We start from the raw sequence: 27,162 nt of genomic DNA, 5'->3' as shown, positions 1-27,162 counted from the left end.
TACATATTATATTACATATCGCATATTACATATTATATTGTATTTTAAGTAACAAGATATTTCGCAGAGATTCCAAAAGTGATTAAACAGTCAATTATCCATCATATCGATGCATCTCAATGTTCAATGGGACAGTATTTAGCGTCTATAACATGTTGAAGATAGCTCTTTATGGTGTATCTCGTGGAGGAAATTAATTTCACGAAATTAATTAAACAGTCAATTATCTGTTGTACCGATACGTCTTGATATTCAATGGAATAATTTTTGATATTTATTGTACGCTCAAAATACCTATCTATACTATGTACTATTCCCCCCCCCCCCCCCCAAATATTCGCCACAATTATTTTCTGCCTTTTACATTTGCACTTTCAGGATGATTTCAAATTTTACCAATGCGATCGGGATAGTCGTGTTTCGTTACAAAACGAACGAAATCCCGAAAAGTCTCGTGTAACGGGCTATAGGAGGCGTTGGTGCGTTCTTTAAAACAGAATAACTTTTCAAAAATTGAGTCAAACAATTTGTTTCTTTCCTTTTTTCTTTTTTTTTTTTTTACGAGTTAGAAGAATTGGAAAGATTAACAATTGGTGACGTGTAAAGAAATGTTGAAAGAAGTACAATTAGTCGGAATAGCGAAGAAGAAAGTAAAGGTAGATTTTTACAACTTTTCTAGCTGGACCTGTAACGAAGATTTAAATAACACATTTCGAAGATTTCCTCTAACTCGTCGAGCAAAATTCAAATGGTTCGGTCCACAGTTGCAGACGAGTTATTTCGTTCGAATGAACGTACGAAACGAAAGATATTTTTACGGCGAGTGTCGGACTATTTTAGCTTTCGAGGCATTGTAAGTTGAATTTTAGTTGCGGTGTCGACAAATCATTGATTCAGTGACAGTGAATTTTCTTTTTTCTGGGTGTGATGCGAATGCGCAGAAACTGAACGTCAAATGCGCAGAACTGACGTCAAACGTTCCCGCTGAACGAACAGGACCTTCCGGCTGCCATGGATATTGATTTTCCTTGGGCTTCAAGGTTTCTGGAGCAGCTGTACCCATCCAGCGCAGACTCCGGCTATTCTCAATATGGCTGTCTATTGTACCCAAATCCGCTCGTTTTGCGTTGCAACGCGCTCGCCGCCATACACCAGCATACGATCAATGCGCCAAGGACATCAGCCGATCGCAATTTAAATAGCCGAATTTATTTTCGAATGTGACGCGCTAGACGTTATCAACATGGCCGATACATGTACCCTGTCACGTACTTCCTGATCGTCGCGTCTATCTCCATGGTCGTAAGCATCAATAGTAAGCCTCGCATTTCACTCGCTTTGTCGGGCTGCTTAAACTTTCGCCACGAATCAAATTACATTTTTCTGAAATTAAAAATTCGCCGATACGCGTTGTCCATCTTCGGTATTTGCGAGAGAAGAAAACGATTCTTGCGCCTTATTCGTCACGCCGATTTTCACGTCGATACGATCGGAATACCAAAGTTGATCGACTCGACAATGAATTGACCAGTTAACCGTTGCGACTAATGCGACTAAAATGCGTTAGAAAGGACAGAACAACTACTTTGTTCACGCTGTATTATAGTTTTTTCATAATAATTATTTATATCTCTTCATTTGTTCGTTTTACCTGGTCCTGGCTTCCGAATGGTCGAAACGTCTTCAAATTTACGAATATATTTTAGTTTTCGCTGAAATTGCAGTTTAAACAGCAAAAACTGCTTTTTACGCGTGACGAGTATACTCGTCAAGAGTAGGTAACTGGTTAAGACGGAAGATAATTTGCCAGGATAGACAATGGCGGTATTTCGTCTTTGAGAATTTTTAATTTGAGGAATTTTTCTTTCAACAAAGAGCGTTTCTGTAATGGAAAATGGAAGTTTCTGTTTCTTCCCATTTTTCTCTTTCTTTCTCGAGGTTCCTTTCAATTACATGGCCCTATTTGTTTTACGAGCAAGTTGCGTTTTAGGAGCGTGTTTCGTTGAGGGAGTTTTCACTAGATGTGTGAAGGAACGATGTTTCGTCTATTTATAGCGAAGATCTTCCTCTACATATAAACTGCATATAGAGGAAAGTGCACCTGTTGAAGCCTTCACTCGTAGGTGTTAGCCATTTGTGTTACGAATCGTGTAAACAACGATCATCGTACACGGTGCATTTAATTGACTTTTTTTCCGTGATAAGCTTCGCGATGAATTCTCATTTCGAGGCTACCTTTTTCATTTACCGTCTTGCCTATGTTTCCTATGTATAAAATAAATAATTCATACTGAATACATCTATTTCTATTTTCTCTTTTTCTTTAGATAAGAAGAATATTACAGTCAACTTTCACAGAGAATTTTTAACATTAGATCGTCCCAAAAGTGTCTTTTATCTTATAAGGAAATAATAGACGCACAACATTTTTTGTTTTAAATTATTTTATTGAATTACGTTTAATCCATCTTATTCTATTGGAACTAGATGTGAAATAAAACAGTATAATTTTTAACTTCATGAAATATACATAGAATATTTCGTGGATATCGAATCTGCAGTCTTGCGTAGATCCAATTGTCGTATAGATGCAAACGTAGTCGTATACCGTCTGTTTAGTCTTCGGAGATGATCCAATCTGTTAAGAAGCTGAAACTCTAGAGGATTGGTACGATTGGTCAAACTTGCGTGGAAGCGTTTTTCCGAACTTGGAAATATCTTTCACAACTGTAGGTATTTTTAAGTACCCGTGTATGATTTCGTTGATTACCTGCCAATGGATAAGGAATACGTTTGCTGCTCTCGGAATACGTTTAATTGAAATAAATCGAAATAAATTTTTCGTAATTTCCAGATACGTTTACGATATTTTGCTTGCCAAGTCTTACCGTCGGACGTATCGCAAGAACAGCAGGAAAATTTGGCGAAATATCGTTAGAGACGCTATTCGACGGAAAAGCTAAACATCCGAAGAATTCCGTTGTAAATAAGAAACCTAAACCGATGTTTCACCTTATTAGACGATTTCCTCGATGATATCCCTTTCCGCAATCTTCCTAGCAATCTTGTCAACGAACGCGACGAAATTTCATCCTACGCATATCGCCGATATGTCTATTAAATGTCAAGACTAATATCTATTTATTTTTACAAAAATGTACAAAAATCTGACGTTAATGAAAGCACAACACATCTGTTTGAAAAATGAAAGAAAGGAAGAAGTAGAAGGAAGTAATTTCTAAGAAATAAATGAGAGAAAGATGCGAAGCATTAAAAAGTAGACAACGATTTGCCCAACGTCTTACGTCCGATTCCTACGTCGATTTTAATAATCTTTAGAAATCTAGGATAAATCACGATATCTATTAATTAATACGTATTTGTCGGTTGATTGTGTCCGATGATCAGGCCAACTGTTAACTACGGAACATCGAACTCACGCAGCGTCGGAACGAGCAAACAATTTATGGTGTCATCAGTGTGATACAATGGAAGATGGAGAGAGATGCGCCAATCTGACCGGAAACTTCACCACTTTCGGGCACAAGTGCACTGGTGACAAAAGGACCTGTATGGTAATGACAAATGATAACAGCGATTCAAACGCTTGTTGATTATACACAGGTCACGCACGTGTTTCAGCAGATGTTTGATATTTTGCTTTGATCGCGTGCTTTTAAAGCAAACAGAATATAGCAAACAGCTAGCTAAAAGCGATATTAGTTATCGTCAACACGTCAACAGCGAACTGTTCTCTAATTCAGTGAAATCGTTATTTCCTATGCCGATTTTTGTTGTATTTTTAAGAATTTTGTAAAGTTTTCTGATCCAAAGTGTCTCGTCGTATTCTCCTAAATCGTTTCGAGTTAATTGGTAAAATGTTTGATCATTCGGTTTAATTTCTATGAGTTTCGGGTTTTCGTTGTTGTTTTTCCATTCGTTGAATGAATTAGTGTGGTCAATTAATAGGTCGAGATTAACTATTTCGTTGCGAGTTACCGCGTGAACCCTAGATAAGGCGTCTGCAGCTGTATTATCTTTACCCTTTGTGTATTCGATTTCATAGTTATATTCTTCGAGTCTAAGTCTCCAACGAATCAGTTGACTAGAGAGGTCTTTGCAATTGTGTAGCCACTTAAGGGCTTGGTGGTCGGTTCGAATAATGAAGCGTCGTCCTAACAAGTATTGCCTAAGTCTTTTCACGGCCCATACGATGGCCAAGAGTTCCTTTTCTGTCGTGGTATAGTTTCGTTCGGGTGGGTTTAGTGTCCTTGAAATGTAACAGCAAGGATGACCGTCTTGTGACAGTATTGCTCCTAGTCCTTCGTTACTTGCGTCGGTGGTTAGGGTAAAGGTTTTGTTAAAGTCCGGATAAGCTAGTATTGGGGAATTACAGAGTTTGTCCTTTAAAGTATCAAAGCTAGTCTGGTGTTTGTCAGTCCAATGGAATGGTGTGTCCTTTTTTGTTAAGTCTGTAAGGCTTTTCACGATTTTAGAAAAATTCCGAATAAATTTGCGGTAATAACCTGCTAAACCTATGAATGATTTAACGTCCGTGGCATTGCGGGGTAATCGAAAGTTTTTTACAGCGTCTAATTTCTTGGAGTCTGGTTTAACTCCTTCGGCTGAAACTACGTGGGCTAAGTATTCTAGTTCCGGTTTTACGAATTCGCACTTATCCGGTTGCAATTTAAGTCCTAATTCTCTGAGTCTCTGAAATACTATCGCGAGGTTTTCATTATGTTCTTGAATCGTTTTTCCCAATATCACTATGTCGTCCAAATAAACAAGGCAATATTTTCCTACAAGTCCAGTTAAGGCTCTGTCCATTAATCTTTGAAAAGTAGCGGGTGCGTTTTTAAGACCGAATGGCATTCGATTGAACTGAAAGTGGCCTTGCGGTGTCGAAAAAGCGGTATATTTTTTGGATTTCTCGTTCATTGGAATTTGATGAAATCCTGAGGATAAATCAAGCGCCGAAAAGAATTTCGCGTTTCCTAGTTGTGTCAAAATGACGTCTATGTCAGGTAAAGGATAAGCGTCTTGTTCCGTGAGTTCATTTAGTTTCCTAAAATCAATGACTATCCTCCATTTCTGTTTTCCTGAGGCGTCTAATTTTTTCGGAACTACCCATACCGGAGAGTTATAAGGGGAATCGGATTCTTCTATGATATTTTTCTTTAACATGTCTTCTATTTGTCGCGAAATTTCGCCTCGATGACATTCCGGTGGTCTATACGATCGTGTGTTAATGATTTTATCTTTGGTTAATGAAATTGTGTGCTGGGTTAAATTAGTACAGGGCAAAAGGTCAGTTTCTAAATTAAAGATGTCAACGTAGTGGAGAATAATCTTTTCTATGGATTCGCGGATTGGCTTTTCAATGTGATCTGTTCTCACTAGGCTTTTTAGTTTTGATACGTTGGAAACGTCATGGAAATTTTGAATATTACTAGAAATTTCAATGTTTTGCTCACCAGTGTTGATAAAACATACTTTAGTTGGTTTGCCTTCCAGATAGATTGTTTGAACTCTGTTTTCTCCAGGAGTTAATTGTATTGGTTTCTGAAATAAAATGGTTTTGTCATTTAGTCGGATTCTGTCATTGGATATTGAATAGTTATACTTCTTTAAACATGGTAGCCCAATGATTCCGTCTTCGATGATTGGGAAGTTGTCCGGTACTATGTGAAAGATGTGGTCTTGTCCAAAAATTCGTTTCGTTACGTATTCGTTCGTTTCGTATTTGTCTCGTCCCATAGAAAATTTTTGTCTAGGCCCTATTTGTATCGCGTTGACAGTTTTGTTACGTTTCACTAGGTTTATCCCTGCTCCTGTGTCGACCAGAAATACTCGCTCTGTGGTTCGGGTTGACAAAGGTATTGTGAGTAATCTTCCTGTGGTGATGTTGACTCGTATGTTTCGCGCGGTTCGTCTATACTCTGGTTCGATGTTACTTCTCGTGTTTCGTCCCTTTCCTGGACTGCTTGAATTCTTGCGGGTGGTCGGTCGTACTGGCTCGGTTGTAGAAAATTTTGGCATTTGCTAGCCATGTGTCCCAGCTTTCCGCATTTGAAACACTTCAGTTGCGCGCGTTTAGCGGGTGGCCCATTCTCTACTCGGTCGAATGTGGTAGGTTTCTGAGCTACTGGTGCGTTAGGCGATCTAGATAGTGTATTAGATCGTCTTACCTGCATTGATTCAGTTCGCTGTCGAGTGCCGAAGCGTGCAGACGTGTCTCTAGTGCCCAGTGAAGTTCGAAAGTAACACGTGTCACCCAACCGTCGAAAGTGAACACAACGTGCTCCTATCTTCCCAAGTGTTTCCTATCCGCCAGAGAGAAGAAAAGCCTACGCACCTAACCCCAACCCGATCCCTGCCGCATAGCCTCACGACTAGTTATTCATATTGAAATAGCTAGCTCGATGATGGCCCAACAATCACGACCAGGCTCGCCTGTGCAAACCCATCACTACCCCGCGCTACTCCCCCCGTGGCAGAAGTTCAGCAGATCCCCCCGTGCCAACGACGCCAATAAGGCGAAAAAACGCAAAACCGAACCATCAGACACAAACTCGAACGAACAGCCATCAACGCAAATTAACACCCACAACAGGTTCGCAATTTTGGAATCCACAAACGACGCCATGGAAACCGCAGGCTCGCCACCTAACCACCACGCACAGAGAAGCCCCCCTCCCCCACCAATATTTATTAATGATGTCATCAACATCCAGACAATGACCAAGTCCTTAGAGAGAGATATCTCCAAGGAGGACTACAACCTGAAGATAACCAACAACCAGGTAAAAATCCTGCCGACGAATCCAGAAGCCTACAGGAAGCTCACCAAGACACTTAGGGCCCTGAACGCCAATTTCCACACCTACCAACTCAAAGAAGAAAGACCTTTTCGGGTGGTGCTACGAAACATCCACCACTCCGCAGACATCGACGAACTAATATCCGAATTATCTAAACTCGGCCATGAAGTCATAAATGTCAGCAACATAAGGCATAGAGTCACGAAAGACCCGCTATCCCTATTTTTCATCGATTTAAAACAGAAACCCAACAACAAGGAAATCTACAACATCAGTCGCCTAATGAACGCCATCGTAAAATTCGAACCACCGCAAATCAAAATGGAGATAGTGCAATGCAAAAGGTGCCAAAGATACGAGCACACGCAGAAATACTGCAACCATACCTTCCGCTGCGTCAAATGTGCAGGTACACACCCCACCGACCAGTGCAGGAAATCACCGGAAACCCCAGCGAAGTGCATCCACTGTCAAGATCACCATCCTGCCAACCACAAAGGCTGCGCAGCCTACAAAACTCTGTACTCAAACAAATACCCCAAACTTAGACCAAAAGAGGTAAATCACCAAACACCCAGCTCGCCGAAATTCATCTTTACCCCAATTCCCCCAACCAATCAAACACCCAGCCCTATCAAACTCACCACTCCCTCAAACTCCTATGCCCAAGCGGTACAAGGCACTCGAAATACACCAAATAGCCACAGGGATCCTCCCCAAAATAGTGCCCCCACCCCACCTAATACAGACAACGTCTCTAGACTTAAAAAGCTAATAGAGAAACAATCAGAGCAAATAAACAATTTGCTATCGCTATTAACACTCATCATGGATAAATTAATACGCCCCGACACAAAATAAAACCAAGACGCATAGCTCTGTGGAATGCCAACGGTCTAGCGCAACGCAAACTTGAGCTATAACTCTTCCTAAAACACCAGCTAATCGACATAATGCTCATATCTGAAACCCACTTCACCGACAAAAACTACCTGAACATAAACGGATACAAGTTCTACCATAGCCAACACCCCAGCGGAAAGGCCCACGGCGGCACCGGAATCATAATCAAATCAAACATTAAGCACTACGAACTTCCACCATTCCAGAAAGACTACCTCCAAGCAACAAACGTAGCAATAGAAGACTGTCATGGTACAATCACCACTTCAGCTGTGTACTGCCCTCCCAGACACTCCATCGCCAAAGAAGACTTCGACTACTTCCTGGACACCCTGGGCAATAGATTCATAGCCGGAGGAGACTACAACGCCAAACACACCCAATGGGGCAGCAGACTGGTTACAGTAAGAGGCAAAAACCTCCACAACAGCATAATAACCAACAACCTCAACTACCTTACCACATACGAACCCACACACTGGCCCACCGACACAAACAAAATACCCGATCTCCTTGATTTCCTCATAACTATAAATATCTCGTCAAGACACGTCCAAATCAATTCCTCGGCTGATCTCTCCTCTGACCATTCCCCCGTGATAGTAACAGTCAGTTCAATTATCATCGAGAATACACCTAATGGCTCCATTCATAACCAACACACCAACTGGCAGCTCTTTAGAGAAGTCTTTACCCACTCAACTTCAGCCTCAACCTCACTAAAAACCAATGAAGAAATCGAAGCAGCCACGGAATACCTAAATGCGAGCATAATAAACGCTATCCGCGTCTCCACACCGGCAAAAACGTCCATCAGCAATCACGAATACCCCCAGTACATATTAAAAAAAATAGCAGAAAAACGTAGACTAAGAAGGATATGGCAGACCCATAGAACACCGGAGGACAAACGCAAACTAAACAACGCAACTAGAAAACTATCCAAAACCATAAAAAACTACAATAATGACCGTTTTCACAAATATCTCGCCAACCTGTCCCCCACAGCCGACTCTTTTTTTTTTGCGTGGGGAGGGGAAAATGCTATTACGCATGCCCAGTGACCCGCATCACTGGGTTATGTGGGAGTCGGTCATGTCGTTGCCATACCCACTAAAAACCCCTCCTCCTTCTTCCTCCGCTTAGAGGGCAGACAACCCCGGTAAAACCTGTCGGCAGTCATCAGGGTTGTCCTTTCGTGCCCCGTTGTATCTACTTCTTCGGGCAGTTACTGCTCATGTCGTCCTCTCAGCCAGTTCAGAATACTGGGCTGGTCTCCTTCTGCGGTTTTTCGTTGTTTCATGTTCTTGCCCTCATTGCTCCGCGTAGTTGTTGTTTCGCTCGTTCTCCTCCTTGCCTCTTCCCAGGCCCTCGCTGTCACCCTCCTGTGGCACATGACGGTCTTGCAGAATTGCCTGAATTTATTCCAGCTCTCGTCCTTGGCGGTCACCGTGGCGATCAGATTGCCCACGTCTATCTTCCCGCCCAGAGCGTTCTCCAGCTCGATCCTTCTGTCCGTCCACTTCGGGCACGCGAAGAGGGCGTGCTCTGCATCGTCGTTCGAATCTCCACAGTCGAGACAGTTGCTGTCGCTGTCCCTGCCAATCCTTTTCCTATAGACATCGAAGCTCCCATGCCCGGTTAGCAGCTGCATGGTGTGGTGATCGATGTCCATCTTCTTTTTGGTAAATAGCAGCGCACTCGGTATTAATTTCTTTGTGATATTTTCCTTTTTGTAGTTGTTCCACTCCTTCTGACAGTCCTCTTGGGCCTTCTTGCGAATCGCCTCCAGTTCCTCCTTCAGCTTGCTGCCGTCATCCGTGCCAATCCTGGACCCATGGATCTTGTTCCTCTCGTAGGTCTCTCCGAGCATCTTTATCTTTATGTAAATCGGGAGATTCCCGGTCAACGTGCAAAGTGCCGCGTGGGAGACGGTACGGTATGCCGTCGTTGTTATGCACAGGGCCGTTCGTTGTGCTCGTTTCAGCTTTTTCCTGTTCTTATCGGTATTCGCTGCTCTAGCCCACACCGGTGCTCCGTAAGTTACGATGGACTCCCACACATTGTAGTAGAGCCTACGAGCCAAGCTGGTCGGCCCGTTGATGTTGGGTAGAATTCCCCTAAAGGCTCCTATTAACTTGTCGGCTCTATTACACACCATCTCGATATGCGCACCGAACCTCCGACTGGAGTCGATGACGACTCCGAGATACCTGATGCGATCGACCGTTTCGATGTCCGAGGAGCCCAACCTGAGTTTCACCACTCTCGGCACTCGCAAGCTTGTGATGAGCATGACCTCCGTTTTTTCTCTCGCCAGGGTGAGCCCGACACTCGTGCACCAATCGTTGGCGATCCTTAGCATCGTGTTGACCTTGGCGGAGGCCTCTTCGTTCCTCCCGACGGAACATGTGATGGCCAGCTCATCCGCGATGGAGGTTGCTCTGACCATTGGCATGTTGTCGAGTCTCTCGAGCAACCGGTCGTATACCAAGTTCCACAGGAATGGTCCGAGGATGGATCCCTGCGGAACTCCCGCCGCCACCTCGTGCTCCACCGTGCCGTGCTGGTTGCTCACGATGATCCTCCTTCCGGATAGGTAACTGCCGATTAGCCTTTTGACCTTCCATGGCAGCTTCCTCTTGTCAAATTCCTCGTATATGCTCTTCCAGCTGAGCGAATTGAAGGCATTGCTAATATCCAGGGTGATCATCACGCAAATTACCTTCTTCTGTTTGCAGATGTTGGCAAACTTCATCACCTGCGTGATGGCATCTACCGTACTCTTCTTCTTTCTGAAGCCATATTGCCTCCGATGGAACGGGTCCATTCCGATGAATCTCTCGATGATCTTAAAGCATTTTTCCCAGATCCTGCTCATGGTTGAGAGTATGCTTATCGGCCGGTACGCGTTAGGGTGACTGGGATCCTTTCCCGGTTTCCTTAGCAGTATTACTCTGGCCGTCTTCCAGCAGTCTGTGATCCTTCCTGATTCGGTGATGCCGTTGAACGCCCTTGTCACGATCTCGCTCCTGCGACTCGCTATCAGCTTCGCGATCTCGCCCGGCACGCCATCGACTCCTGCAGCCTTCTTGGTGTTCATTCTTCCGGCGGCATCGACGACATCGCCTTCGCCGATGGCGACGCTGAGGCTAATATCTCCTTCTTCTTCGGTCTCTGCCTCTTCGCGGCCCTCATAATGGGGTGGTCCGTGTCCCAAGGTGAATAGCCTCTGTAGGACTACCTTCACCATGCCGATCGGCATGTCGTTGGTTGGTCCCTTGCTTTTACATTTCTTCATGACCGTGCGATAGGGTTTGCCCCAAGGGTCGCTCTCCAGTATCTTGCAGTATTCTGCCCAAGCTGTTTTTTTTCTGCGGGCGATCTCCTTTTTTAACTGCCTTCGGATCTCCTTGTAGGCGTTGACGAGGGGCTCGGTGTTGCCGGCATTCTTCTTCCTTTCTCTCGTCACCTTCCTGAGCGCTTTGTGCGCCAGCGCTCTCAGTTCCGCGATCATCGGGTTCCACCAGTAGTTCGCGTACTTGCGGCTCGCCGCACAGTTCGATTTCCTTAGCATCCCTTCGCACGTACCTTCGATGCTCTTTTGCAAGGACTCGGCCCCATCCGCTCCGATAGCCGCGTTGAGGTCCTCCTTCTTTAGCGTGTCGTCGAATCTGCTCAGGAACTCCTCCGGCGACATGTCCTTGGTCACGTACCTGTAGAACTTCGATACGGTCCGGGTCTTCCTAGCCTTAAACCTGTGGAGCACGTACAGATGGTCCGAGGCCGAGTATTTGTCCAAGAGCGCGCTTCCGGCGTGTATCTCGCTGACCTTGTTGGATACGCTTATTATGTCGGGGAAGCTCGTCTTCCCGTTCATGAAGAAGGTGTACTTTTCCTTGAGCCTCACTGGAAACACCCGGTGGCCGCTTAGTGCCTCCATTAAGACTCTCCCTCTCATGTCTGTGGTCGATCCTCCCCAACAGGTTGACTTTGCGTTGAAGTCTCCGGCCACGAAGACCTTGTCGTGTCTTCTAGCAACGCTCTTCGTCATAGTCGACAGCGTGTCTATGTATTTGGATTATGCTAGCTTATTTGTGTTGGGCGAACAGTATCCGCTGAAGCAGAAGTCGTCGCCGACGCGGACGCCCACTATCCCGTCGCTCTTGACCTCTGTTGTTTCATCAGGCAGTTTGCCATCGAGGAGTGTGACCCATATCGAGGCGTCTCCTTTGGTGTCATTAAACCAGTGCGGTAGCTGCCTGTTCGGCTCGGAAATTATTATTATATCCGGCCTAAGTTCGATCGCGCATTGGTGCATCATATCCTGCGCCAGCTTGCATCTGTTGAGGTTTATCTGCAGTATCCTCATTTATACGCTTTCAACCGCGTTCTATATTCTGGACAAGCCAGGGATCCGGTTACGTGGTCAAATTTCACTCCTTTCCCCTTGGTGCAGATGGAGCAGCAGGGTGCGTTGACGCAGGCAGCTATCTTGTGGTCTTTGGCTCCGCACTTCCTGCAAATCTCCTTTCCAGCGCTTATCGCCGTGCATTTGTTCGCGATATGCCCGAACATGTGACATCTGAAGCACTTTACCACATTGGGTAGTGCCTTTATCGAGGCTATCGTCAAGCCGGTTCTGATCTTCCGGCTCGCCCCCTCTTTGGCCAGATAGGCTTTCGGCATCGTCACTATTGCCGATTGGGTGCCCCACGGCGCCATTTTTAGGGTCTTTACTTCAACCTCGGTGATGTCGCTTATGCCCAGTTGCATTACTATCTCCCTGGCTAGTTCTTCCTTGCCTACGAGCGGGTCTATATCCCTGATCTCTACGGATGTCTTGTCGCGCATTGGTAGCGCTCTCACCTTGCCTCTTAGCGCCGTGTTCATATCCGCCGCGGTCTTTTTGGCGTTGCTACCTGCTTTCAGCTCGATCAGAATGTCACCTGTTCTGGTCCTCCTAATTCCACAGCTCTCTTTTAGGGTCTCCCTTACCCCCATCAAGTCTTTGTAGACCTGGATCCACTCCTTGTCTTGCCCTACTTTGACGAGGATGGCTTCGGGTCTGTTACGTATCCTCATCGGTCCCTCCGGCCACTTTGGCTTGTCCAATGCCGCCCTTCCTTCGTTCGCCTTCCTGACCACCGTCGGGGTGTCCGTTCTTTTTCCTCTCCTTCCGCGGACAGGGATCCAGTCTTCCTTTACATCGCCTGTCCGTGCAGTCCGTAGTCGCTTTTGCCGAGCTGTTGCCGGCACAGGCTCCTGCGTAGGAGGCCTCCACGGTCGTTGGTCTCTTTCTCTTGGTGTCGCCCTTCCCCTCGACGGGCGATATCTCCTACCTTTTTCCTTCCTTCTCCTCACTCCTCCCCGGAGGGGTGGTGATCCTGGTGGCCGTGACTGTCTAGCGTTCCTCTTGAGCCTCATCTCGTCCAACATCGTGTGGAGCTTGATCGCTTTTTTACTGATAGCGTCCCTCCTTTTCTTGATGTCGGTATCCTTTTTGCTCATGAGGTGGTGTCTGCTACCTATGCATTGGATTTCGCGGAGGACTTCTGTGATGATTTCCGTCATCGCCTTGCATTCTCTCATTTTGATGACGATACTGTCCTCGTCATTGCATTTGGTCTCGGCCGTTGCTCTGTTCGCCATGGCCTTCCTCCTGAGACATTCCCTTGGTGCCGCCGCTTCGCTGCCGCTGTCCGACATTTCCGCCGGTGTGTCTAGCTCCGAGGTGCTGGCCGCTTCGTCCCTCGTTGCCATCGGCTGGCTCCTGGCCAGGCTTCTCGTTGTCTTGCACGCGCTCCCCTCCACTGGGGACTTTCTCATATTTCTGGTGATCTTGTCACCTTTCAAGATTTTTTCCTTGGCGATTCGGGTCGCCTTTTCGGTGGGTGGTGTCTTTTCCTTGTGTGCCTCCATTGGCATCTCGACATCCTCGATGATTCCCGCGATGTCTTCATCAAAATTCGAGGTATCTTCTTGTGCTTTTCTTGCACATCTTTTCCTCTGTGACAACTGCAGGTGTTTCTTGGTCCCCGGTCGTGTTTACCGAACGAGGGGAGGCCCTGGGATCGACCTTCCCCTCGCCGTTCGTCCAGTCGCTGGGTGACCGTCAGGTCGAGCCTGGGACGCTACTCCAATCCCCGACGGGGCCTGGAAGCTCCGAAACCCCCTGAGCCGTAAGTTTACTTACCTTATAGTACTTGTCCATATTGTATTTGTATCTTTAATATACATATATATATATGTATGTATGTTTGAAATGGATGTCCTTCAACGTAGCCGGTCGTCGTATAATCCCACTGTATCCTTCCGCGTGTATGCGATTCGTGTCCTAAATAAACTTGCCGATGTCGTCGTAAAGTCGCCAGTCGTATGACTGATGACCGGATATTTCTAAAACTAGCAATGTCACTATCACTGTGCGACGCGGGGAGTTTTGACTGGCCCTCCACGGGGGCGCTCTCCACCACTCCTTGGTTACCCAGGTAGCCCGCACGGTGGCGCTTCGGTCGCGCGGCCCAAGATGGCCTCCGCTCTGCCGCTAACCTCACTTTTCACACACAGCACTTTCAATCGTTTCTCTCGCCTCTATACCAGCGAGCTCCCCTATTTCTTGTATTCCCACTCATTCCGTAGCACTAGAAACTTCACTTTCGTGCACGTTTCGGCCCGAATTCTTTAATTTACCCAGATATTTCGGTTATGCCTACAGAGCGACGTGCACGTGTCCGTTCTGCTTGCCGCCATCATATGATCCCCCCAACAGCCGACTCAAACTACTCACTATGGAAAGCCTCCAGGAAACTCACGCGCCCCCCACAAATAATACCTCCAATCCGCCGTCCGCAGGGTGAATGGGCGCATAGCCCTATAGAAAAAGCCAACCTATTTGCCAAACACTTGACTGAAGTATTCCAACCCCATTCCTCCAAAGCTGCAGCGGACGTCACCGAATACCTGCACACTCCCTTCCAAATGTCCCCTCCTATTGAACCCTTCACTTCTGCAGAGATCATAGAAGCAATCAGTCGCCTAAACCTCAAACTCACGACCTAATAGGAAATAAAGCAATCAAGGAACTTCCCATAAAAGGGATTGCACTTCTAAAGATTGCACTTGCAATCTTTAACGCCATCCTCCGCCTTGAACACTTTCCTAAGGCGTGGAAAATCTCACTAATCACCCTCATCCCCAAACCCGGTAAGCCAATATATGAAACCAGCTCCTATCGCCCAATCAGTCTTTTACCTGCCCTGTCTAAACTATTCGAGAGAATGCTCACGAATCGTCTCCTTCCACTCGTAGAAGAATTGAAAACACTCCCAGACCACCAATTCGGCTTCCGAAAACAACACTCAACAGTAGAGCAAATCCACCGCATAAGCCACATGATCAGCCAAACCCTTGAAAAGAAAAAATACTGCTCAGCCGCATTCCTAGACATCCAACAGGCATTCGATAAAGTATGGCATGAAGGGCTACTCTACAAGCTTAAAAAAATCCTACTCCACCCATACTACTCCATCTTAAAATCCTACCTAACCAACAGACAACTCATAGTTAAATGTCTAGACGCCACTTCCGCAACATTCCCAATAGAATCTGGCATACCAAAAGGTAGTTTCCTCGGACCCCTACTGTTATCCATCTACACTGCCGACTTACCCATATCAATCGAGGTAACAATAGCAACATTTGCCGACGACACAGCACTATTAGCTACACACGCAGACCCGGCAATTGCCTCATCCACTCTCCAGCGAAGTCTCGACTCCATGGAAAAGTGGTTCCAAAAATGGGGTTTTAAAATAAACGAAAAAAAATCCTCCCATGTAACCTTCACGCTCCGAAAACAAACCTGTCCCCAGGTCACCATTAACAACACAATAATCCCAAGCAAGGACTCCGTAAGATACCTGGGCATGACCCTGGACAGGAGGCTAACTTGGGAAAAACATATCTCCGAAAAAACAAAGCAACTAAAGGAAAAACTAAGAAAATTCTATTGGCTCACGGGCCGACGCTCCAAACTAAACATACAGAACAAAATAACCCTCTACAAGGCCGTAATAAAACCTGTCTGGACCTACGGAATCCAACTATGGGGAACAGCAAGTAACTCCAACATTGAAATACTCCAACGCTTCCAATCGAAAACGCTAAGATCCCTATTAAATGCACCCTGGTATGTTACGAACGAAACAATCCACCGAGACCTCAAGATACCTACAGTCAAAGATGAAATACACAAGTTCAGAAGCAGATATAGCACAAGTGTCAACAACCACCACAACCCACTAGTCACCCAACTACTGGACACGACGGACCAGATCCGCAGACTAAAAAGAAAATACCCACTAGATTAAATCCTTAGTTCTACTAGAATCAACAATATAAAGCTATTATAATCCATGTCATTGTACCACGCCAAATTATGTTACTGAAAATTCTCAACGAGAATTGATTGTAAATATTCTAATAAATAAAAAAAAAAAAGAAAAAAAACCTGCATTGATTGATTGTTGAGGCGATTACTAGCGGAAGGCAAGCGACTACTTGACCAATTGGCTTGCCGTTCTTTTCGTGAGTAGCGTTCTAAGTCGGCTGCTTTCTTTTCAGCTTCTTCAAGATTCAAGGGTTCAATGATTAATAATGTTCGGCCTATTTCGCGCCTGAATCCCTTTAGGTACACACGGACAATCTTCTTTGTAGTTTCTTCGATCATTAGCTTGCGTAGAAGTGGTTGTGGGTACTCGTTGGTTACTGCGTACAGTAAACGGTTGAGTATTCTTCTGAACCGAATATTAAAACTCTGCACTGATTCTTCCCGTCCCAGTCTCAACTCTTTTAATTGTTCCCGATATTCTTCCGAAGTCACTTGAGCTGCCACATTGTTCCTCAGTGCGTTGTACAGATCACTGTAGCACTCAATGGGGATGTTGCGGATACTTTGAGCTGCTTTTCCTACGATTTTTTCTGCCTTTATTGCTTTTAGCAATAAATCTTGCTCCATGCAACGGTCTTTCATACTGCTCACTTCTTTGATAAATTCTTCCACACCTACATCATCGTCTCCGTTGAGCATTGGAATACAACGTATTGCATCCTTAACTCACAGAGTGGAAAGAGCGGGTGGAAAATAGCCTCTTTCTTCAACCTCGGGTTGTTCGGTGTCGATGTGCGCAGGTGGAATGACTGGAATCGTTAACCCGGTCGGTTCGCGTGCCCTAACCGTACTCCCGGTGCGATTAATCGCTGTCGATTCACTTTCGTTGCTTTCAGTAATGATGGAACCAGAATCATCGGTCGCAAGGGATCCGAACCCAGTCCGTAGCTCTGCGACGGTTCTCCTAATATTTCCGATTTCTGCTACCCAGCATCTATTTGTTTCGTCACTTTGCATAGACAAACGTAACATATCCTCTTGTAAACGGGCAATACTCTCTTGCTGTTTTTGAATGCTATCCAATATTGTTCGCAACGTTGGATCCGTTGAGGTAGAAGTTTGAGATTCGTTTGTCTTAGACATCTTCCTGCTTTCGGGCGAAGATGAGTCTTGGCTACTGAAGCTAGATTTTCTTTCACGGTAACGTACGAAGGAATCCAGTTTACCTTCCTTTGTCACTTCACTCGGTTCGTGATAGTTACTTCGTTGTTGCGGATGACCGTAGTCCCAAATAATTCTATCTTCCGTAGATGATGAATGTCTTTTGGTTTCCGAACAAACACTTTTCACTATCCTGGCAGTAATCGCCAAAAATGTCACGTAAAATAAAAAGCAGGAGGCTCGAACGAAAAGAAAAAATTAAGATAACAAAAAAACAAGAGAATTTATTTCTGAATTTACACTGACTGCGATTTTGTTCTGAGCTCCAGCCGTGACTTTCCAAGACTGAAGCTCTTACAATTTGACTTTCGGTAACATCTGTTTCTTCTTTGTTTGTCATCCCTCAATATCCCCACTACCCTGTAGGCGTACGTGACCGTTGTCACACTTCTAGGACGTTCGGTGGAAGGACCGTTAGGATACAGATGACTCATTAGGCACTTCGGCGATATACATTGTCGCCAAGGCCGCCACATCTCTATCTCCATCATCGGTCCATCGGATTTGAAGTATGCCGGTCGTGACAAGAGCAAGGTCGTTCAAGATGAAATCCTCGGCCCTTGTTAAATCGTCTCAGTCGGGGTCGAACAATGCGTTCGCCAGCATCCTCGTTTCTCGGTGATTGCACATAAAGCTGCCATTACTAGAACTTCAGTGGGCGGTAAGCGCTGGTGCTTTTTCCAGTCTCGCGTTCGCGCTTACTCTTACGCACAGTTCGCCGCTGCACTCGCGTGCGTTTGCAGCCGCGTTCATCCGTCCATGTGGCTGCCAGTCGTAGCACGAAGCTCGTTCATCGCGTTTACTCCACTTTTTCGTCGAAACCTTCTGTCCGGGGGTATGGCGATCGACCCGAGATCCGATCGATCGTCTTATCCTTCTGTCCTTTTCGCGAAAGTCGTTCGAATTTCTGTGACGCGCGCGTGGAAAATACTGGCGCGAATCTTCGAGTTAGTGAGAATCTTTGGCTCGAATTTGATGATTCGTTCGCGTGGGAATCGCACGGCGAGGCGTGCGATTGTCGCGATCGCTCTTATCGCTCGCTCCACTTACGTTCCGCTTCGTTCTACCGACTACTAGTTTGCTGCATTCCCGGTTACTTTACTGGTGGTGAATCGTTAATCGACGCGAGTTACCGCCGACGAGTTTGTTACGATACGCAAGTACAGTGGAAAAAGGAGTTTAGCGAAACAGTTTCGTAAAGCTAAACGATTGGACGAATCGAAAGGAATTGGAAGTCGTTCTAAGAATTCTGTTCGAAGACAGCTTTGAGAAGGCGAACGGCGATTGAAAAAAGAAGAAATTGAAAGACGTCGAAGGAAATCGAGAAACGTTCGAATTCAACGAGGCAGTTTCGTACGCCTAGAGAGGATGATCGAAGGAAATTGAGAAAGATTCGTCTGTAATTTAAGATTCTGTATCAATTTGGTATAAATAGGTCGAGCAAATATTCACGGTTAATCTTTTCGATAAAACACTACCTACAAAACCACTGCATTCTATGATTTCATTTCATCTCTGGTGTACCGTAGAATCGTTCCCTTTTCCATTATTTCGATCGATTAAACAACACCCTGTGTATTAAAACCAACGATTCACCTTCGTATTACTTCCGCGCGAGCTACGTGATGAAGCGCGAGACATTGAAAATGTTAGAACGCGAGAGTATCGTCGCATCCGCGTCTATATGACACGGCGTTTCGAAAGCGTTACGAACCGGCGAAATGAAATGAGAATATCGGGTCTGCGAATTAGCTGCTTTCATCGCGATAACTACGTCTGCGAGTGAACGAGCATGCCTGGCGAGTTTTGGGTAGCCAGAAAATCCTATTGAAATTTCGATCAAAGCGCGCGAGACATGACGCGATCGAAACTTCCCAGTTTTCTCCTCGCCACGTGGCTGCTCGGCACGATCGCTACTAAGTCGCGAATGAGCGACTTTCTGCAAAGCTTGCAGGAATACGAGATCGTTTACCCTCGAGTGATCCCGAATGAGAGCGCGCGGAACAGAAGATCGACCCACGAATACCGAGAAACTTGGCGCGAGTATCTTCACCAAGAGCCGGTGTTCCTCGAGATCAGCAACTGGACCTTAAGGACCATGGCCAACGATCCATTGATACTGTCGTCGAATTTCACCGTGAATTGGGTGCGCCAGGGTAAAACCAAGTCCGAGCGACGTAACGCCAAGGCGAACTGCGATCTTCCACAAGGCAGCTTGGAAGGAGACGCGAGTTCCTTCGTCGTCGTGACGATATGCGAAGAAGAAGTGTACGCCTTGATGTTGATCGGGCAGAGATCGTTCTTCGTTCAGCCGCTGACGAATGGCCAGCATGTGATGTTTCAGCCGAAAAAAGAAAAGTGGTGGTCGATCAGGAATAATTCGAGCTTCGTGTCTGTGAATCCGGAAAACCCTGCAGGTGAGAAGGATCGTTATCGCGATGGCTTTTCATCTTTCGTTAGACGGTTGGATGTAGGTGATTGGTTGATCGATTTACCGACTTCCTTGCCAATTATGTTATAAGCTTCTTACTTTGCGATCCGCCGTTAATTGCTTCTTCTATTCTAAAATTGACTCTGATCGTGATACTGTAAGAACTGATAGCGTCGATATGATAATACCATACATAGAGTATGAGAGTAATCGTAGTACAAACGAATATATATATATTCGGTTTAATAAATTTAATTTAATAAATTTAAACCGTCAAACAGGAAGGGCTTAATCTGCAGGCAAAAAGAAGAAAAAGAAATAATCATTTACAAAGCGAACGACCATTAGCTAATTCCAATTTGAAAATATAGCTAAAGTCAAAGTCATTTTGAACAAATGTTTCCTGTACGCGTTACCGTTTGGCATGGACGAACGTCTCGGACGTTGATGTCCGTACATTTATATATATGTCGGATAGAAGTCAGGATTAAGGAGATGGGCGTTTAATGAATTTTCATTAGGGTTGGCCATTGCCGTGATACGATGGAGAGTTTATTAGCACAGACTTATTAACAAGATTAGGCACTCGTAGCACTAGTGATAATGACCTTAGGTTCGAAACGAATCCGCAGTCCACGGGACTCTTTTATTCTTTACTCGTAGGCAACGCCTAGGTGGTACTCTCAGTTAGCCCGCGAAGTAAGCACTCTATCGAAATGATATCTTAGTCGATGAAATCGTACTCGAAGCTCTCACGATGACACTGTCTAGGAAAAATTGCCCCACTCTCTAGCGACACCAGGTCTTTTATATTCGTGGAGACAAGTCTTCGTTCAGAGAGTGAGGGAAATTGCCGTTGTTGTTAATTAGTCAGTCTTTGGAAGTGTCCTTCACGGAAAAGACTGTTTGCCTATTTTCGTTAATCAAGGTTTAAGGTTTATGACGGGTCGATGTTTTGCGAATATGTCTCGACAACCGGCAATCGACCTACCCATAGAATAGGGTCTGCTTATGACGAGCCATGAGACAGAAACCGTTAGTATGCTTACTGTCAAGTGCCGTTACAACTATTTCTTTTTATGGAGGGCTATAGACTTTTTCATGACTTTGTTAGAAAAACGTTCGTCCTTTGACCGCGGCTACGTTCGGTGACTGGTTGTCACCTCGAACCCAAACTCATTCTCATAGATTGCAGGCAATTACAATCGGGCTGAAGGACGGTGATTGTTTAACTACGGCTATGGTGAAATCCAAACTACAAAATTAGGGGTTTTTCCCCGGTTTCAACGGAAGGCTCCGGTGTCGGAGCCTTATATATATATGTCGGAGATGTCGGACATATATATATGTCGGAGATGAAAGAGCACCGGAGCCTTCTCCTCGGAACATTGGGAAGACACCTAGTACTGTAATTTAGATTTCACCATAGCCGTATTAAGAAAACCGTTGTCATTCGATCCGACTGTACTTATTCGAGATTTATGATAGTGAGCTCGGGCTCGAGGCGACAACCAGTCGCCGAACGTAGTCGCGGTCAAGGGGATGAACGTTTTGTTTAACCAAGGCAGGAAGTAACTCTATAACTCTCCTTAAAAGAAATGCTTGGGACAGGGTGCGATGGTAAATGTCTCAATGGTTTCTGTCCCGTGGCTCGCCACACGCAGACTATGCTTCGAGTAAGACGATTACCAGATGTTGATGCGTCTCCACAGTACATGTTCGGCTAGCCCGAGGACCTGCTATAAATCTTAAGATCTGTTTAACTAAGGTCCTTCAAACCGACAAACAGTCCTCGTTCCAACTACGAGAAAATAGGAGAAATCTATTTTTCTCACGAACGACGCTTCCTCTTCTCGAACTTTCTCTTAAGGGCGGCTAGCACCCTTCCCTAACCACCAACATGGAAATTGACCAATTAACAGTAACGCCAATTTCCCTCACTTTCCGAATGAAGGCTTTTCTCCACGAATCCGATGATTTCGTGCCCTTGGGCACACCCATCATAGTTTTCCTCGACAGCGTTACCGTGATGGAGAACCACTCTCCGGTACGATCTCATAGACGATTCAAGTAACTCTCAGATACGTAGTGATTGCCTCGTGCATTAACATTGAGTACAACTTAGACGCTGAGGAAAAGTAGAGTCCGTCATCCCCTTGACCGCGGATTCGTTAGTGAGCCTAGGATCATTGTCATTAGCTTCTCGAGTACCTAATTATCCGATTACTTGTCCAATTCCATCATAGTCATATTTGCACTAGTAAATATCTCCTCTATTGCATAATGATCACGTCTAGCGCCAATAGGGATTCGTTTCACGCCCTCGACCCTAACTCAAATCTTAACGACGACCCGACATCAGAAGTGGGATCCGTGCCGATTATAACAGTGCTAGAACTTACGATCATCGTGCTCAAGTCGCAAGTCGTGCGCAATTCAGTCGCTAGTGCAAATCGAGTGTGAAACCTAACAATTATCGCTACCACGTTTTAACCCTTAAAATCGCGTGCTCCGACTCCGCTGCATGGGGCGCAGCTGCCAACCTGATTATGGAAGGAAACTATAATTTCAATAACGAGTGGCGAGTCGACTTCTACGTACTGGAAGCACCAACGGATAGATCAAGTCATCTGGGTGAGTCGTTTCCATTTTACTCCGATTCGGGAGCCGAGCGTTCACTAATTAAAGTGTCCGCGGCCTCGAGATTTTCTGGCAAAGGGATGACTGACATATTAGTAATGCGAGGAGTAGGGAATACCTGTATTAAACATACGCCTCCCATTTGTTCATTGTGTGTATTAATGATTTTTACATCGAAGATAATTTCTCATGTCCTTGCTGATAGTTATTTGAAATATGATGTCGCGATTAGTTGCGGAACTCTAAGTCTGGGTTTTGACGTAACATTACACAAAATAGCCTCGCTATGTGTAAAACAAAAATGATTGGTGTCTGTAATGAAACCACTGCAAACGAGATCGTCGTTAATGAAGTTGACGCTGATGTACATGGTAATAATAAAAGTCGATCAATTTCGCTTCTCGACAAATTCAAAGATTCATTCGTTACGGGTTTCCTACGTATTCGCGTAAATGCAGGCCGGTTAGAAATACGATTAACTGATCCTAACACCACCGTAGGAGGAAGTCCTTATAGACTTAGCGAGGAGGAGCGGAGAGCGGTACGTGAGAAAATAAGCGTTCTAATTAAAGCAAAGATTATAAGGCCTAGTAATTCGCCATTAGCGAGCCGTAACTCGTGAAGAAAAAAAAACGGCTCAGATAGATTACGAATGGATCCCCGAGATCCAAATCAAAGTATCGTCACGGATCGGTACCCTTTACTCCTTATTGCGGATCAAGTCGCGAGATTGCAAGAGGCGAGATATTTTATTAGCCTGGATATGGCCAGCGGGTTTCACCAAATTTCTATTTATCCTAATCCAACGGAGTTTACAGCGTTCGTTACCCCGACAGACAATGTGAGTAGATAACGATGCCGTTTGGACTGAAAAATTGCACCGTCCGTCTTTCGAAGGGTCATTCGCAAAGCCTTAGGTGACCTCGCTCATTCGTATGTTGTTATTTATTTCAATGACGCCCTAATTATTGCCAACTCGATAGATCAAGCTTTAGAAAGATTGAACACCGTATTAGATACCCTCGTAAAAGCCGAATTCTCTTTTAATTTTGCGAAACGTTCTTTTCTAAAGACATCGGTGCTCTATTTGCGATATGTAATTCATAACGGAGAAGTTCGTCCTAACCCGGGTAAAATACACACCTTAAGTTCTTCACCTGTGCCAACGACCGTTACACAGTTCAGGCAGTTCATAGGGTTAGCTCCGTACTTCCGAAAATTCATCCCTAAATTCTCACAGATGATGAAATCCCTGTATGCGCTCATCTCAGATAACAGAAATATAACTTGGACAGATAGACACGAGAAAATAAGACAACAGGTAGTTTCCGCCCTGACCGACGCGCCGGTGCTAACGATATTCAACCCCAATTACCCGATAGAACTACATACTGACGCTAGCTCGGAGAGTTACGGGGTGATTTTGACGCATCAAGCCGAAGGTAAGAACAAGGTAATAGGGTATTACAGTAAAAGAACCAGCCCCGCGGAATCCAGATATCACTCCTATGATCACAATACATTAGCTATCGTAAACGCCGTAAAACATTTCTGTCACTATCTATAGGGACGGGAATTTCTTGTCGTCACGGATTGAAACTCGTTGAAAGCATCGAGTAATAAAGTACATTTAAATGACAGGGACCATAGGTGATGGGCTTACTTGCAGACTTTTATTTTTGACATTATGTATCGGGAAAGTAAATGGACGGCTCACAAATTTCTTGTCGCGAAACCCCACAGGCGTTGACCCTATTAAATTCGACAAAATCAAAGAGAAAATAGTTGACTGGCCGAAATTTCGGAAGATTGGCTATTAGCGGGACAACGTTGTGATTCTCAAACCTTGGAAATCGTCAAGGGATTGCAAAACGATGGACTCGCGGAAGACATCGCGAATACATACGAATTACGGTTCGGTACTCTGCACCGTAGGATACAAAGAAAAGGCAGGATTCTCTGTGTACCTATAGTCCCAAGATGTTTTAGATAGTCTGTTATTAACCATGTGCACCAGTCAATTATGCACTTAGGTTGGGAGAAAACGCTGGAGAAACTATACGAGTATTACTGGTTCGAAGGGATGGCGAAGTACGTTCGCCGATTCATTGAGAACTGTCATGCTTGTCAAGTTTCGAAAGCTAGTTTAGGTAAGATACAAGCCGAACTGCATCCTATACCTAAGACCAGCATACCCTGGCATACGGTCCACATGGACATAACAGGCAAGTTGAGTGGTAAAAGCAATTCAAAGGAGTACGTCATTGTTTTGATCGACGTCTTCACTAAATTCGTATACCTGCATCATACTCGTAAGATAGATTCCCTTAACACCATTAAAGCGCTTAAATCCGCTATATTTTTATTCGGGAGTCCCTGCCGGATAATACCAGATCGGGGAAGATGTTTTAAGGGTAAAAGAATTTCGAGAATTCTGCGAAAGCAAACGAATTAAAGTTCACTTGATAGCGATCGGTGCTAGTAGAGCCAATGGGCAGGTAGAGCGTGTTATGGGTACATTGGAAAATATGTTCACGGTAGTAGAGACGACCGGGCGGCCGCGGCAAGACGCGATTGGGGAAATACAGTTGGCTTTGAATTGCACCACCAACCGCGTGACAAACTCGAGCTCATTAGAACTACTAATAGGTAGAACAGCAAGACTTCACGATCTGTTGTTACCCGATAACATCAAAAGTATCGATATCTCCAATATAAGACGACAGGCAATAAAGTGGATGGAAACTAGTGCTAGGTATGATGAGGATGGATTTGACAAAGCTAAAGCTTAAGCGGTCAGGTTTAACCTCGGTGATTTCGTATTACGCAAGAATGAGGAAAGAAATCAAACCAAACTAGATCCAAAATTTAGAGGTCCACTTGTAATAGCAGAAGTCTTGGAAGGGGACAGGAATATCCTAAAGACATTAGACGGTAAGCGATCGTACAAATACAGTCACGACAGGTTGAGGAAAATGCCAGATGGTCGCATCCCTACTGAGTTGGATGTCTGTAGTGAAGGCAATAACAGTGACCATGACGATATGAGCACTTCGACCTCGGAAGATCAGTAGCACTATGCCAGTAACACCCGGCAGAGCGAGTTCGCACGTGTTTCGGGGAAATAATGTGATAAAGTTCAGAGAGAACGTGTGATGTAGTTCACACGCTTTTTGTGGTAATAGTGTGATGAGGCTCAGTGAGAACATGCGATGTGACTCGCATGCATCTCGGGGCGACAGTATGATAAGGCTCAGTGAGAACATGCGATGTGATTCGCATGCATCTCGGGGTGACAGTATGATAAGGCTCAGTGAGAACATGCGGTGTGGTTCGCATGCATCTCGGGGCGACAGTATGATAAGGCTCAGTGAGAACATGCGGTGTGGTTCGTATGCATCTCGGGGCAACAATATGGTAAAACTCGGTGAAACCGTGGAACAAGGCTCTATGTGCTCACACGATCTAGAAGACCGAGATCCTTTGGAGTGCGAAATCGAAAATGGTCCATCATGCCGTTACGATCCGACTAATAACCTGCAGGATGCAACTATCACCTTGAATACTAACTATAACGCTACTAATTTTCATTATCTTATATTTCTTTGCTGCCAAACCCCCGAACAGGATTTGTTGCTACACTGGACCCTTGCCTTATTCGAACATCTAGTTGTGAATAATGTCAATTGTATCGAGTCTAATGTTAGGAAACTCAATATTTTAGTTACACACGAGGACGTGTGATAGTCAGAATGGCCGTGTCGGAGATGAAAGAATACTGGAACCTTCCCTTCGGAACTTTGGGAAGACTCCTAGTATTGTAATTTGGATTCCACCATAGCCGAATTAAGAAACTGTTGTCATTCGATTCGACTGTACTTATTTGAGATTTATGATAGTGAGCTCGGGCTCGAGGCGACAACCAGTCGCCGAACGTAGTCGCGGTCAAGGGATGAACGTTTTGTCTAACAAAGGCATGAAGTAACCCTATAGCTCTCCTTAAAAGAAATACTTAGGACGGGGCACGACGGTAAGCATTTCAACGATTTCTGTCCCGTGGCTCGCCACACGCAGACTCTATTCTTTGAGTAAGATGATTACCAGATGTCGACGCGTCTCCACAGTACATGTTCAGCTAGCCCGAGGACCTGCTATAAATCTTAAGATCTGTTTAACTAAAGTCCTTCAAACCGACAAACAGTCCTCGTTCCAACTACGAGAAAATAGGAGAAATCTATTTTTCTCACGAACGACGCTTCCTCTTCTCGAACTTTCTCTTAAGGGCGGCTAGCACCCTTCCCTAACCACCAACATGGAAATTGACCAATTAACAGTAACGCCAATTTCCCTCACTTTCCGAATGAAGGCTTTTCTCCACGAATCCGATGATTTCGTGCCCTTGGGCACACCCATCATAGTTTTCCTCGACAGCGTTACCGTGATGGAGAACCACTCTCCGGTACGATCTCAAAGACGATTCAAGTAACTCTCAGATACGTAGTGATTGCCTCGTGCATTAACATTGAGTACAACTTAGACGCTGAGGAAAAGTAGAGTCCGTCATCCCCTTGACCGCGGATTCGTTAGTGAGCCTAGGATCATTGTCATTAGCTTCTCGAGTACCTAATTATCCGATTACTTGTCCAATTCCATCATAGTCATATTTGCACTAGTAAATATCTCCTCTATTGCATAATGATCACGTCTAGCGCCAATAGGGATTCGTTTCACGCCCTCGACCCTAACTCAAA

The 27,162-nt window shown here is 45.1% G+C and overlaps 1 long non-coding RNA gene across 1 annotated transcript; it reads left to right on the top strand.

The window, feature by feature from the left end:
- The first annotated feature begins 972 nt into the window (after window positions 1–972).
- Window positions 973–3,261, top strand: LOC126914878 (uncharacterized). The gene is made up of 2 exons (XR_007709898.1): window positions 973–1,315; window positions 2,855–3,261. It is a non-coding gene; the product is annotated as an uncharacterized LOC126914878 (long non-coding RNA).
- The last annotated feature ends 23,901 nt before the right edge of the window (window positions 3,262–27,162 follow it).

Source organism: Bombus affinis, chromosome 3, assembly GCF_024516045.1.
Source record: "Bombus affinis isolate iyBomAffi1 chromosome 3, iyBomAffi1.2, whole genome shotgun sequence".
NCBI classification, from domain to species: Eukaryota; Metazoa; Arthropoda; class Insecta; order Hymenoptera; family Apidae; genus Bombus; species Bombus affinis.
This window is presented reverse-complemented; position numbering and strand designations above follow the sequence as displayed.